The following is a 12,848-nucleotide window of genomic DNA, read 5'->3' as shown; positions in this document are numbered from 1 at the left end:
GTGACTTTCAAATTCTGCCTGATGAGCTGACCTATTTGAGATGTGCTCAGCAATAGAAGGAAGGTCACATTTCAGATTTTGCTCAATGCCTGGTGGGCTTTGAGTTGAGAACTGTGAGCAGAGACTGGTCCCATTTAGTAGTGCTAGTCCACTTGGAAACCTCAGGAAAGAGACTGATCTCAGCTTAAAAATCAGTAAAGCCAATTACTGAGCTCAAAGACAGCGAGGTAAAAAAAATAGCTAACTATAAATCTAGTCTTACAGATTTAATAATTAATTATAAAGAATAAAATAAACTTTAATTAAAAAGGCATATAATTAATCATTTTGCAGCTCAATAAATACTTAAAATGTAAAATTAGTTTACTTTTAAATAATAAAACTTAGTAATAGATCTATTATGCACCAAATATTCTAGATATTTTGCATATATTAATTATCTTATTTAATTTTTATATTTTCTCAGGAAATCATTGGCTCTACCATTGTATAGATGAAGAAACTGAGGCTAGAAAATTAAAGCCATAAAGCTACGAGGTGATGCAGCAGAAATTTGAACACAGGACATGCTGGTGTGACTCCAAACCCAAGTAATTTCTGTTCTCTATGCTGCCTCTTGTAGGGCCTGAATGGTAAACTCTTGGCACTTGTATTAAAATTAGTCATATTAGTATTGTTTGCGTTGTACTAGTTAGCTCACAAATCTTAGTGGCTTAACAACAAAATAGAACTTTATTTCTCATTCATATAAAGCTCAGAGGAGGAGGGGCCCTAGGTTGCAGTCATCAGAACCATGTTGATGGTGGCTCTTAGAACCAACATGTGGCTGGTTGTAAGGTTCCTGGAGGTGTTGACATTTGGGCTGCCAGATGTAGTAAATACAAATACTGCACACTGTTGGGGGACGTCATCAAGAGGACGTGATCACTGGTTGACCCTGGGCTGGGCCTGGGCATGGAAGGCTCCTTACCCCGACCGCTGTCCTTGGAATGTACTGTTCTGCCCACTGTTCCCACAATGGGAGCCATTTTCAAGGATGCTGCCTTGAGAGAGCAATGTGCTGTTGAGAACATCTGGACAGCATGCATGACTGAACCCAGTTAAGGCCTCTTTATCAGCTTTAAGATTCTGGCAAGCAGGTGCGGAGATCTGTTTGTCTTGCGGCGCTGAAGGCAAGCTTTGCAAGTTGCCTTGTTTATTAAACCCGCCACCTACCAGTCTGGAATGCTGTCTCTTTCTCCAGTCTCTCCTGGCCCTCCATGTACAGGGCCATTTTATGAACCAACAGACAGCAGTTAAATTTGAATTTCAGACAAACAATTTCTAAGTGTATGCAAAGCCCATTCAATATTTGGGACAGTCACATTTTTGATGTACTTTATTTGCTAAATCTGGCAAATCAAATGTCATTGCCCCTGGTACGTATAACTATGTCCCAAATATTATATGGGATGTTCTTACACTAAAACATTATTTGTTATTTTTCTGAAATTCAACTTTAACCGGGTGTCTTGTATTTTATCTGGCAACCCCAGTTGATATCAAATGGAAGATGGGATGGGGGCTGAGCAGGGAGGATCCCGGCAAAGGTTTTTATGGCCAAGTCTGAAAGTGGCACAGATCAATTCTGCCCATATTCCCTTGGTAACAACCTGTGTATATCAAAGACTCACCCAGATGTAAGGGGGGTTAAAAATGTAGTCCCTGAGTAGACAATTACCAACGTCAACATTATGCATCGAATGGTGGTGCAGATTTTAGGCAGACAACTACCTCCGCCTCAGCACGTGAGCAGGTATAACTTGCTGTTTTGCAGGTGGGCCTGTGTCTGCACATAGAGGAAACAGTAATTGAGCACTTTGTCCTAACAGATTGAGACTTAAACCATAGGCCAGTTTTTAACTAGCTATGTGGCCTGAGCAAGTTACTTTACCTCTCTGAGTCTGTTTCCTAATTGATCAAATGGAAATAATAAGGAACACTCTTAGTTTTTATGAGGATTAATTCAGATAATCCATTTGAAGTACTTTGCACAGTGTCTGGGAGCACATAGTGTTCACTACTCCTATGAGTCATAGAATGGTAGTATTTGTCAGAACATTTACTTTGTGTCTTTTTCTGTTCCTAATGTTTCTGATGGCTAAAAGAAATTAAAAATTACTTTTTGAACTGACATCCTGGAACTGGGAAGGCCTTGTGTTTAGGTGCTTGTTTTGTGAACTGTGGCTGAAAACTTATACTAATAAAGAATACACAATAAGTAGTAAAAGTTAATATGCTTTGTATTGGTAATAATTAAAAATATAGAGAAGCTGAATATTTGCTTGGGTAAAAAATATTTTCAAGCCTGGAAACCTGGTAAAATAAATGATAAATAATGAGTATGCATACTTATCAGATGTAAATATTTACCTAGATAATCTCTTCACACACGCACACATTATTCTTCTGACTTTTCTTTGCACTGCCTTATAACTTTTTCTGAGCACGCTTAGTGCTTGGAACTAAAAGTATGTCATTCTTCAGAATGATGGATCTTATAAAGACTTATCTGTCAAGTAGCCAGCTGTGTTATGGCAGGTCATTCAGATTCTTTCTCCTCTCACTTTAATTTACTTTCAGAGAGAGATGGCTGGCAAGGTTTAAGCAAGCATGGTAAAGACTAATTAAAGAGCTGTTCCTCAAATCTCCTTGAAATTAGAGGTTGATTCACTGAAATAATTCACATTTCATAACCTGAAATAAGCAAAACTTTGAATCTTAGCAAGAAAATTGAAGACTATATGGATTACCCAATGCTTTGCTGTGGAATTGTGCAATTGAATTTAGAATATAATAGAATTTGTGTTTCCAATAAAACTGACTGAGAAAAGCTTCACATCATAGAACTAAATTAGACCATAACTCCCTCTAATTACTTTGGATAGTAATATTTTTAGACCTTAATCACACTTTTTAGTGAAGAATTCTGAAATTCTTAGAATAAAGTCTACTGTCCTACATTCTTGGGGGTAGTTCTTGAGAGGGGATATTTATAGATGCAGTGACAAAAGAGATGATCTGAAGAGTTTTTTAAAAAAATTGTTGGGGCGGTATTGGAGCTACGTTGTAACTGCTATGTTTAAATTTTTGCCAGGTATTATTGCAGCTACTTTGTCTCGTTATCCCAGGGTGCAGAAACAACAGAGGGAACACTGCCCAGGGGGGATTCAAAGAGGTCTGAATCAGGCAGAACTGGATGGTGCAGCTACAGGGATGCCCTGGCCTGCGTTCAGGGTGCCTCCAACTCCTGTCTGGGACATTTGCATGATACACTTTCTTTTCATGAAATGGACCAGAAAATGGATGCTACAGAGAGCCAAAATAAAAGGTGGAGAGGTGAGAGGACTACTCAAAATTACGAAAATTGAGGCAGGTGGATTGTGCACAAATTACCCAGTTGATTACATCTGCTTTCCATTTAATTTTTCAGAATCTTGTTTGTGAGCTTTTTAAAAATTGAAAACTTAGGGTGGCAGTGGGAGACAGGTAGGTAGGTGGGCCGGGTCACGCCGCCTCCGTCCAGGCCTTGCCTTCTCTCCCACTCCTCCACGGCCCAGGATGCAGCTGTACCAGACCTGGGAGTTCAGTAGCACAGCTGAGAAACTCTACCTCGGGGACCCTACGAAGGCACGAGTAGTTCTCAGATACAGGCATTCTGGTGGGAGTTTGTATATTAAAGTAGCAGATGGTTTGGTTTCTTTGGTGTATAGAACAGCCCAAGCTCAAAATGTAAAAAAGGTTGAGAAGTTCCAGTCAACTGATGCGACTGATGGTGACCCAGGAATCCTGCAGTGTTGCCATGGAAATGCACGGATTGGTTTGGAATGAAGACTGTTTGCCAGGTCCTCAAGAAGTAAATATCTTTTGAATTTGAGAAAGTGTTGGGACAGAAAATACTTTATGTAACCAAGTGGGCTATTCAGAAGCTGAGAGATCATTTTTTGTACTTTGTATTTAATGTTTACTTTCGAGAGCTAGGAATATAAATAATTTCAGTTAGAAAGCCTTTATTTTTGGAAATTGGACAAGAAATGTGGCTATCTTGGAAACTTTCTGCAGATTATTTGATGCTAGACAAAATATATGATTATTTCTTTTGGTAAGTTTGTATCAATAATTTGAAACTGAGATATCAAGAAAAGCCTAGTCACCCTTTAGTTTATTCATATTAAGAAAAAATTAAATAAGCATTTTGCTGGATTAATAGATTTCTTTTGGGGCATAACATTTGTGCAGCTGATGACCAACAAATATAAAATATGCTAACTGGAATTAACTGTGCACAGCATCACTGATTATGTACAGTACTCTAGTCTCCATTATATCTAAAAGTAATTATGAAAACAAGTATGCTTTCTCTTGAATTTTCCAAATTTAAACTATATATGTGTGTGTGTATATATGTGTATATATATATATATATATATATATATATATATATATATATATGTATATATGTTGCTGCTAGGTAAGTTTTGTTTTATTTTATTATTTTATTTTTTAACTGAGTTTATTGGGATGACAGGGGTTAATAAAACCATACAGGTTTCAAATGTACAACTCAATAAAGCATCATCTGCACACTGCATCATGCGCTCATCATTCAAAGTCAAGCCTCTTTCCGTCCCCATGTATCTCTCACTCCCACTTCCCTGAAAGCCCCTTTCCCTCTGGCTACCACCATACTCTTGTCCACCTTTACGTTTTCATCCAGCCCTCCAAGACCCCTCCTGTCTGACAGTTGTCAGTTTGTTCCATGTATTCCTGCTTTTGTTTCTATTTTGTTTAATTATTTTGTTCATTAGATTCCACATATAAGTGAGATCATATGGTATTTGTCTCTCTGACTGGCTTATTTCACTTAGCATAATAAGGGGTTTATAGTATTATTAGCTTGTTGAGCAGAATTTGAATTTTGTTTTCAGTGTTTAAAATGCATGAACAGGATGATCACTGATGGCCCAAAGCCACCATATTACAGAACATTTGTCATATATTTCCCATGTATAGTTTCTCAGAAGGGTTAAGGATTATGTGACTGTTAAATCTTTGCACACCTCTTTGACATCCCTGCCCATTTCTCTGTACTTAACCAAGGTGTTAAGCACAACTCTCACAACTGTTATGTTTTCCATTAAACCAGAAGTATGATATTATTTGATATTTATCTTATATTTGTAACCTGAATTTTACCACCTAAATCCCATGTTGACTCTTACACTAAAATATTGTTTTGTTAGGGGAAAAAACACAAAAAACCACTTAGAAGTGTGATATAATATGACTGCTCATGTATATTCTGAAACATGTTTAACAGTAGAACATGATAATGATTAAGTATTTCATTTTCTGGAAATTTCATTACGGTTATGGGCATCAGGCGGGAAGTTGTACAGATATGTTGTGGTGGTGATAGATGTATGTGAGGGAAAACGCTCTCTCAGATGCTTTATTTTCTGTATCCACTCTCCCCTTCTCAAGAACCAGTCAACACTTACAGATCAGTTCTTTATGGCGTGTAGAAGCCTTTATCACTTTCCTTTCTATAGTCTTAATCTCTGTGTCCCCTTGATACCTGCTCTCTTCGAGACTGAGAAAGATGTTATAGAAGATCACTGAGATTTGCTTGCAGTGCTTTGGAAAGCAGTGAGATGTGGAGATGGTGAGGTGACTGGAGCACCCTCAGGGAGATAGTTAGATGGGCTCTCTGAGAATATGAGCCCAATCAAGGAAAATGTGACAGAAATTATTCTTTGCTTTCTGTTCTGCTTAAATCAGAGGACAAACTTACTGAAAGCGGGTTGTTTACTTCTCAGTGAAAGGCCTGAGTAGAACAGTGTGACAAATCTTAGCAGTGACATTTTCATCGAGGATATTAAGAATTGACTGAAAAACTGAGGGTACATAAGAACAAAACTAGAAAAAAAGGGAAGGGAATGTATCCATGGGATGGGGTGAGATGTATTTGGGGGATGGGAACAGCTTGGAGGGATGGGGTCAGAAGTTTTCAGAAGAGTGGCTATGATCCCTATAGATCTATGTGGAGTACAAAAAGATTGTGAAAATTAACCAAGAAGGCCTATTTGCTTCTATTGCCCTGAGTTTTAGCTTTTACTCATATATATATATATATATACTGTATGTATATATATATACACACACAATAGGTAACCATATTGAGAAAGAAGGTGCTTAGTCTTTTCTATTTTATTGCCATTGAAAGTTGAATTAAACCACAGACTCTGAGCACATCATTTTTGTATGATTAAAAACATTCATTACATTTCTTTCCTAAAAGCAGCTTCCCTAAAGCATGAAAAAAATGTAAAAAATGCATTCATATTAAAGTCTGATTCTTTTACTAAATTAGAAAACATGAAAGCACATTAAAATTTCTTCCCAATGAACAGTTATTAGAGTAATAAGAAAGTTTCTGGTAATGAATGTCTAGAGGAAACCCAACCCTACATCATTTTTTTAGACTTTTTTTTTTCTGATTAAAAACACACTTGGTGTTAACTTGATCATGATTGCAATAGAAGGTTTATAGAAAGTAAAATCCATGAACATTGAAGTTGACCTCAAAGTAGTAATTTCACAGTCCTACATTTCATAAAAGGGAGAAACAAAACTTTAAGTATATGATTACTTAGACCTTGCCATGAGTTATTGGTTTCATATGTATATTTGTATGTCTTTTGTTTCTTTTTGTACCATTTTATTTTTTGGTAGCATCTTTATCATAAATCATTCAGGCAAAGAAAGGTAACACGTAAATTAACCAGTTTCCCTTAGGTATTAAAAGTTATGGTTCAAGATTTAAGATGGGTAAAGTTTGAAGCTATTAGCTGAAATAAAATTTTGACCTAATCTTAGTTTATTCAGCTATCATTAACATGATGCTCTTATCATCATTAGTAAATATTTTTGGAATATTATTACATGCTGTGTAGGGAAACTTTCAGTAACAAAACTGAGTAAGTATGGCTATGGTCCTAACTACAATTTAGCTAGGGAAAATGTTCACTATTGGATTTATAGAGACCATTAGCTAAATATCAGCTCGTAAAAGACAAATCCCCTAAAGTTAGAGGATTAACAGAATACAATTTTTTCTCTCACTCTTATGAAGTCCAAAATACTTCCCATGGTAGACAGAATAATGCCCTCATCTTAAGCCCTTTAAGATGAAGACAAAAAATAATGAATAAAATTTTAAAAATACATTAATGCCTCAAATAGTAAAACAACTTGACTGATATGAGCCAGAAAGCCTGGGGTGGAAGTGAACAAATTTAAATAATGAAATTTATGATCTTCATGAGAAATAATTTTGCCTCAATTTTTCAGCACTCCTGATTAGCTATGTTGGGCCGTGAACATCAGCCCTGCTTACTGCTTTCTTCAGTGTGGAGGAAGTTAACACCATAGGGAACATAGGAGTAGATATTGTGAGCCTTGAAATATTACTTTGCCACACTTCACCAGATGAGTTCTGAATACCAGATGGTGCTACCTCATTTGTATTTTTACAAATATACAATTCTTTTATTTTTTAAAGAAGAAATAAAGATTATTTTGGTCTCAGAAAAATGTAAAAATTATTATATTTTGCTGCAGTCTTGCCTCATATAAGCCTTAATATGTACATAAAGATTTTTAATAATACTTTGTTGAAAATAGCCCTATATTTTTCATGTTTTAAAGTAATATGTATTTATACCAAAACATTTAGAAGATGTACAAAAGTAAAAAGATCACCATACTGACTTAGAAAATGTTAACTACTTGGTGCATATCCTTCTATAAATATACTGATGCATCCTTTGCAAAAGCTCAACTTCTAAAATATTCTTACTTGTATCCAAGATGCCATATTGAACAAAAGTTTTTAGATTTTATGATCTTCTTATCAAACACATATCTGTCTCATTATGGGACACTCCTGGGCATGCAATGGCTCATGCTTGATTTCTAGTAAGTCATTTTTGGTACCTCCCTCTCTCTCACCTCCCACATTCAATCTGTTACCAAGTCCCATTGACTCCACATATCTTCACCCACTTTTCATACCTGCGGCCACCACCTGCTTACTGGCCAAGCACGTATTTCCTTCCGCCTGCAACACTTCCTGTTCCCCGTATTCCTGCACCTTGCACTCCCAAGACTGCTGCTTTGCTTATCAACACCTAATAACCATTTGCTCTTTAGATTTCATTTTTTGGTATCACTTCTTCCAGGAAAACTTTTTTGGTAAACCCACCCAGACTGGATTTGGTATTTTTGTATGCTTTCTTAGCCCCATATACATATCTATTAAACCTCTAATCACCAAGATACTGCATCCTGTTTACTTATCTGTATTCCTCTCTGTGTTCCCAGTGCTTAGCAAATGCCTGCCCTTGCAGGTGATTGATACATATTGTTGAATGGATGAACGAGCGTAGTAGGAAATTAAGCTAAATGGGTAAGTGAGATCTGCTTTGGCCTTAGAGAGCCATATTGATTTTTGAGAAAAGGAGTGATGCAGAAACACATGGCTTTAGAACTGGTAGTATTATGGAGAACAAATTGAAAATAAATGAGATAAACTAAAGAGTACTGCTAGGAGACTGTTGTGTGATCTAAGGGTGAGGTAATGAGAACACGACTCTTGTTATTGGGACTAGGAAGGTATGAATATGACTCTCAAGTAAATAGAGAAACACTTGATCTTGGTCACTCTGAGGTTAAATACAAGTAGACCTGTCAAGGGTCCATCCCAAGTAGCTCAGAGAGGTAATTTCAAGAGATGAGGTGATGGTTACAGGCTGGAAAGACGCTTTAAGCAAAAAAGGTTGACGATCACTAGAGCTAGCCCTTTTCTTTCCCACCTCCAGCAATGGATTCACTTCGTTGAACTTTCTGACATGGTTACACAAACTTTCCCAGGGGGAGGGGATCTCGCTGTCCCTTGGGCAGTGTATTTATTCGCCCAAGAGCTGCTATTTGTTTCCTTGGTTTGCTTTTCAACATGCACTAGTTGCAGTAGTAATATAAAAAACTGCACATAACACAATCTGTCATCCAAAAAGTTGACAAATAGAGCCAGGAGGTTAATTTCTGGTGTTTGCAAATATGAGGGAACACTCCAAAAACAACACATGTACTTGTATTTAGGTCATGCAATGAATCATAATTATAAACAATAACAGTTTTGAATAAAAAGGGAAATATGTCGAAGTGGAATCATAATTAATGAGCAAGTATTTAAAACCAGCTTATAGTCAATATATTGCTATATTTAAGTAATATATTATAATATTTAAGTAACATATTGAATGTAAAATTATATATTCAATATATTACTATATTATGTGTGAGGTGTGTGTGTGCGAGGAGTAGAAAAATAGTTTTTGCACTCAGGGAGCTTATACTTTGGGTGAGGAGATATGCCTTAGACCTATGGAAGCGTAAATAAAACTACAAGAGTAACAAATTTAATGAGTAGGTGTCTGATTACCTAAGGCTCTGGGTTTTTGATAAGAAATCAACTCAAGGAGAATTAAACAACACAGGGAATTTATTAAAAAGAGACAGGAAGGTATCCCAAGAGCAGGAATGCAGCAGGGACTGAAAAGGAGCTAGAAGGACTGGAGAGCCAGCCCCTCCCTGCTCCGTCCCTCCCCCCAGGCCCACCACTGATTCATTTTTTGAGGTGCTCCAGAGTGCTCAGATTGACAGGTTGCTGACTGGCTACTTGATTCCAATTCCAAATTTTTAGTTGAAGAATAGGATTATGCTAATTAGGTTGAGCATCCATTCTTCATTCAACCAATAGTGATTTGCACGTTGTGTAATAGAAATAGAGCTGTCAGGGCTCAGAGAAGCCATAGTGTAAAGATTTTGCTTAGGGGCATCTATGCTTTTTTTTTTTCCCCCCTACCAGTGGGTGTGGCTGAAACATTAGATTCCAACTGAATAACAAATTCTGGGGTTGTAAAAATAATGAGGACTTGTTATAAAAATCCATGATTTGGTCAGAATTTCTATTTGATGCTGTAGAGACTTTTCTATTGAATGGATGTTTTCACACACATTAATCATAGCTAGGCTTGTTGGAATGTCACTCTGCCTTCTGTCGTATTAACTAAGAGTCACACTTTTCTTTCCTGTATTTCAAAGTTTCCTTTGGGAGAAGAGTAGAATTATATCTTTGTTAATAAATTAATTTTTATTAAGTGTAACACAGACAAAACCAGCATTGAGGACATGTCTGTAAATGCTTAGGAGAGCACTGCAATTATGTTACTTATGTGTGGATCTCTCCTCAAATTTAAAATTTTTACATTTCTTCTTCCTTGTATTAATTTATTTGAATGTGTTGTGCTTGGTAGGCAGATATCTGAAAACTGTGGTTCTTCCCAAACATATTATGTAACATGGACAAAGTGGACACCAGAGAGTACAGCAGGGAATGTGGAATTATACACTACAGTGCAAATGGCTTCAACCAATGTTTGAGAAGATCTTGAATGGTTTTTAAAACTGTCTTTGACATACTTTTGATAAGAATGTAATGTGTGCATTTGTTCAAATTGGCTTTCGAGAAGGATTCATTTATCTACATTATGCTAGTTCCTTAACCTTTTTGCTAATTTACTACTTAAATACACACAGGCAAACTTTTTACTGAAGAGAATGTGTGCGAAATACTGGGTATGGCTTCATAGGGCACATAAGCTACAGGGGTTCTTTAGTGTTAGGTTAAAAAATGGAAATGCCAGGATAAATGAAAATCAAAGAACTTTTTGAACCTTTGAATAGGGAATTAGAAAAATAGAGATGGCTTTTATGTCGACATGTTTAGAAATAAAGTCAAGCTACTTTTTTCTCACCTATAAATGAAATTTTAAGTTAGTGAAAAGCTATTCACTACAGGATTTGATATAACTGGAGAATGTAATATGAACAACATTTTACATTATTGAAGTCCAGGGATGTATGTCGTGTACAAAATATTTGTTTCTGGGTAGAATGCTCATTTATTCATTCAATTTTTGCTCTGGCCATGGATGTTCCAGATGTTTATGATCTCATACTAGGACAATGAAAGAAATGGAATTACAATGAGATTTCTAGAGTAAGGGAGTGTTTCTTTCCTACCATGGCTGTCAGGTGAGTGAAACCAATGGGTCCTGAGCTAGGACTTCCCTATAAAATTAAAACCTCAGTTTACTATGGCCTCAATGGCTCTTTTTGCGGGGGTGGGTGGGCTGATGTGGATGTAAGTGATGTAGCACATGACGTGCCCACTTTTCTGATCACTGGGAAAACGCAAGGGAGCTGGAATGGCAATTGACAATCTGGCTCCACGTGGAAATCAATGCCTGGAGCCTGAGCCTCACAGCTCTGTGTCTTTCTGCTGTCACAGGGCTACTTGCTGATGGCATCCTTCATTCATCAACACATTACATTTTATTAAGAATCCAGCAGTGACTCAATACATATATGTCAGGTAAGCTGGATATGCATTGATTTAGGATTCTGACCATAAATTCAGCCACAACAAAAGCTACCTAAAACAGAGGTAACAAGAGGTAACAAGTAAAACAAGTAAAACAAGCCTTCGATTTAGGCTTCTAAGTCTCAAAAATGTATTATTATGCTGTCTAGATTTTAGAGTTTAGATCTGAAACTAACCTGTCTTGGTTCCTTCACACAAAGGCTTTGCCTCAGGTGGCTACTTTGAAAAGCAAGTTAAACTTGTTTTGTTCTTAAAATATTTGTGATGTAGTTATGCTTGAATTATAATTCACCCCATGCATTGACTACATCCTATGTGTAAGGCATTTTGTTAAATTCTCTGAGGTCAAAACAGTTCATTTAATATAAGGCATTGTCCTCTTTCTCAGAGTTTGTGGTTTAATCAGGAAATTGAGCTGTATAAAAGTACAATAATACCTGGAAGAATATGATAAATGCATATACAGTTGACCCTTGAACAACACAGTTTTGAAATGTGTGGGTCCACTTGTATGTGGGTTTGTTTTTCAATAAATACTGTAACTGATCTTCTCTTCCTTCTGATTTTCTCAATAAAATTTTCTTTTCTCTAGCTTACTTTATTGTAAGAACACAGTGCATACTACATATAACATGCAAAATGTTTGTTAATTGACTGTTTATGTTAGCGGTGAAGCTTCTGACCAACAGTAGGCTCTTAGTTATGTTTTGGGGGATTAGAAGGTTATACATGGATTTTCAACTGCACAGGCCCTGAGTTGTTCAAGGGTCAACTGTATAACAAAATTAAGTTTAGTTATGTGAGTTTATAGTTCCATACAATAAAGCTGTTCTAAATGTCATTTTTGGAATGACTTAAAGTCTCTCTGGTTACTTTAGATGTAAGCTGTAAGGAAAGCCTGTGTGTTTACACATGAGTGTGTTTACCCTGATGTGCAGGTGCAAGCACACTGCTGTATCTGCTTGTCTTGCTGGATGCTGTGTGTAATGTAATAAAGTCAGAAGACCTACATGCCATTCTCTCTCTTTGCCTTTCTGTGTGTGATATTGGGCTTATTACCAAATATCTCTGGGCATTGGCAGTTGAGGATACAGACACCTCTCCTGGGTAAAGGAGCTTTCTCTAGCTTAAATGAGTGATCAGAAAAAGTATTTTGCAAATGATAAAGCTACTCACAGTAACTCTAAGGAATTATTTTTCTTTGACTCAAGGTATTCTAATTCCTATGTGAGTATTTAAATATCATGAAGGCTAGTGGCTTTATGAAGATAAAATGTTAGTTTGCTTTGTACAGATTAAA

The 12,848-nt window shown here is 36.6% G+C and overlaps 1 pseudogene; it reads left to right on the top strand.

The window, feature by feature from the left end:
- Positions 1-3,600: 3,600 nt before the first annotated feature.
- LOC107541133 (signal recognition particle 9 kDa protein pseudogene) lies at positions 3,601-3,910 on the top strand (annotated as a pseudogene).
- The last annotated feature ends 8,938 nt before the right edge of the window (positions 3,911-12,848 follow it).

The sequence above is a fragment of the Miniopterus natalensis genome, chromosome 1 (assembly GCF_054644295.1).
Source record: "Miniopterus natalensis isolate mMinNat1 chromosome 1, mMinNat1.hap1, whole genome shotgun sequence".
In the NCBI taxonomy this organism is placed as follows: Eukaryota; Metazoa; Chordata; class Mammalia; order Chiroptera; family Miniopteridae; genus Miniopterus; species Miniopterus natalensis.
This window is presented reverse-complemented; position numbering and strand designations above follow the sequence as displayed.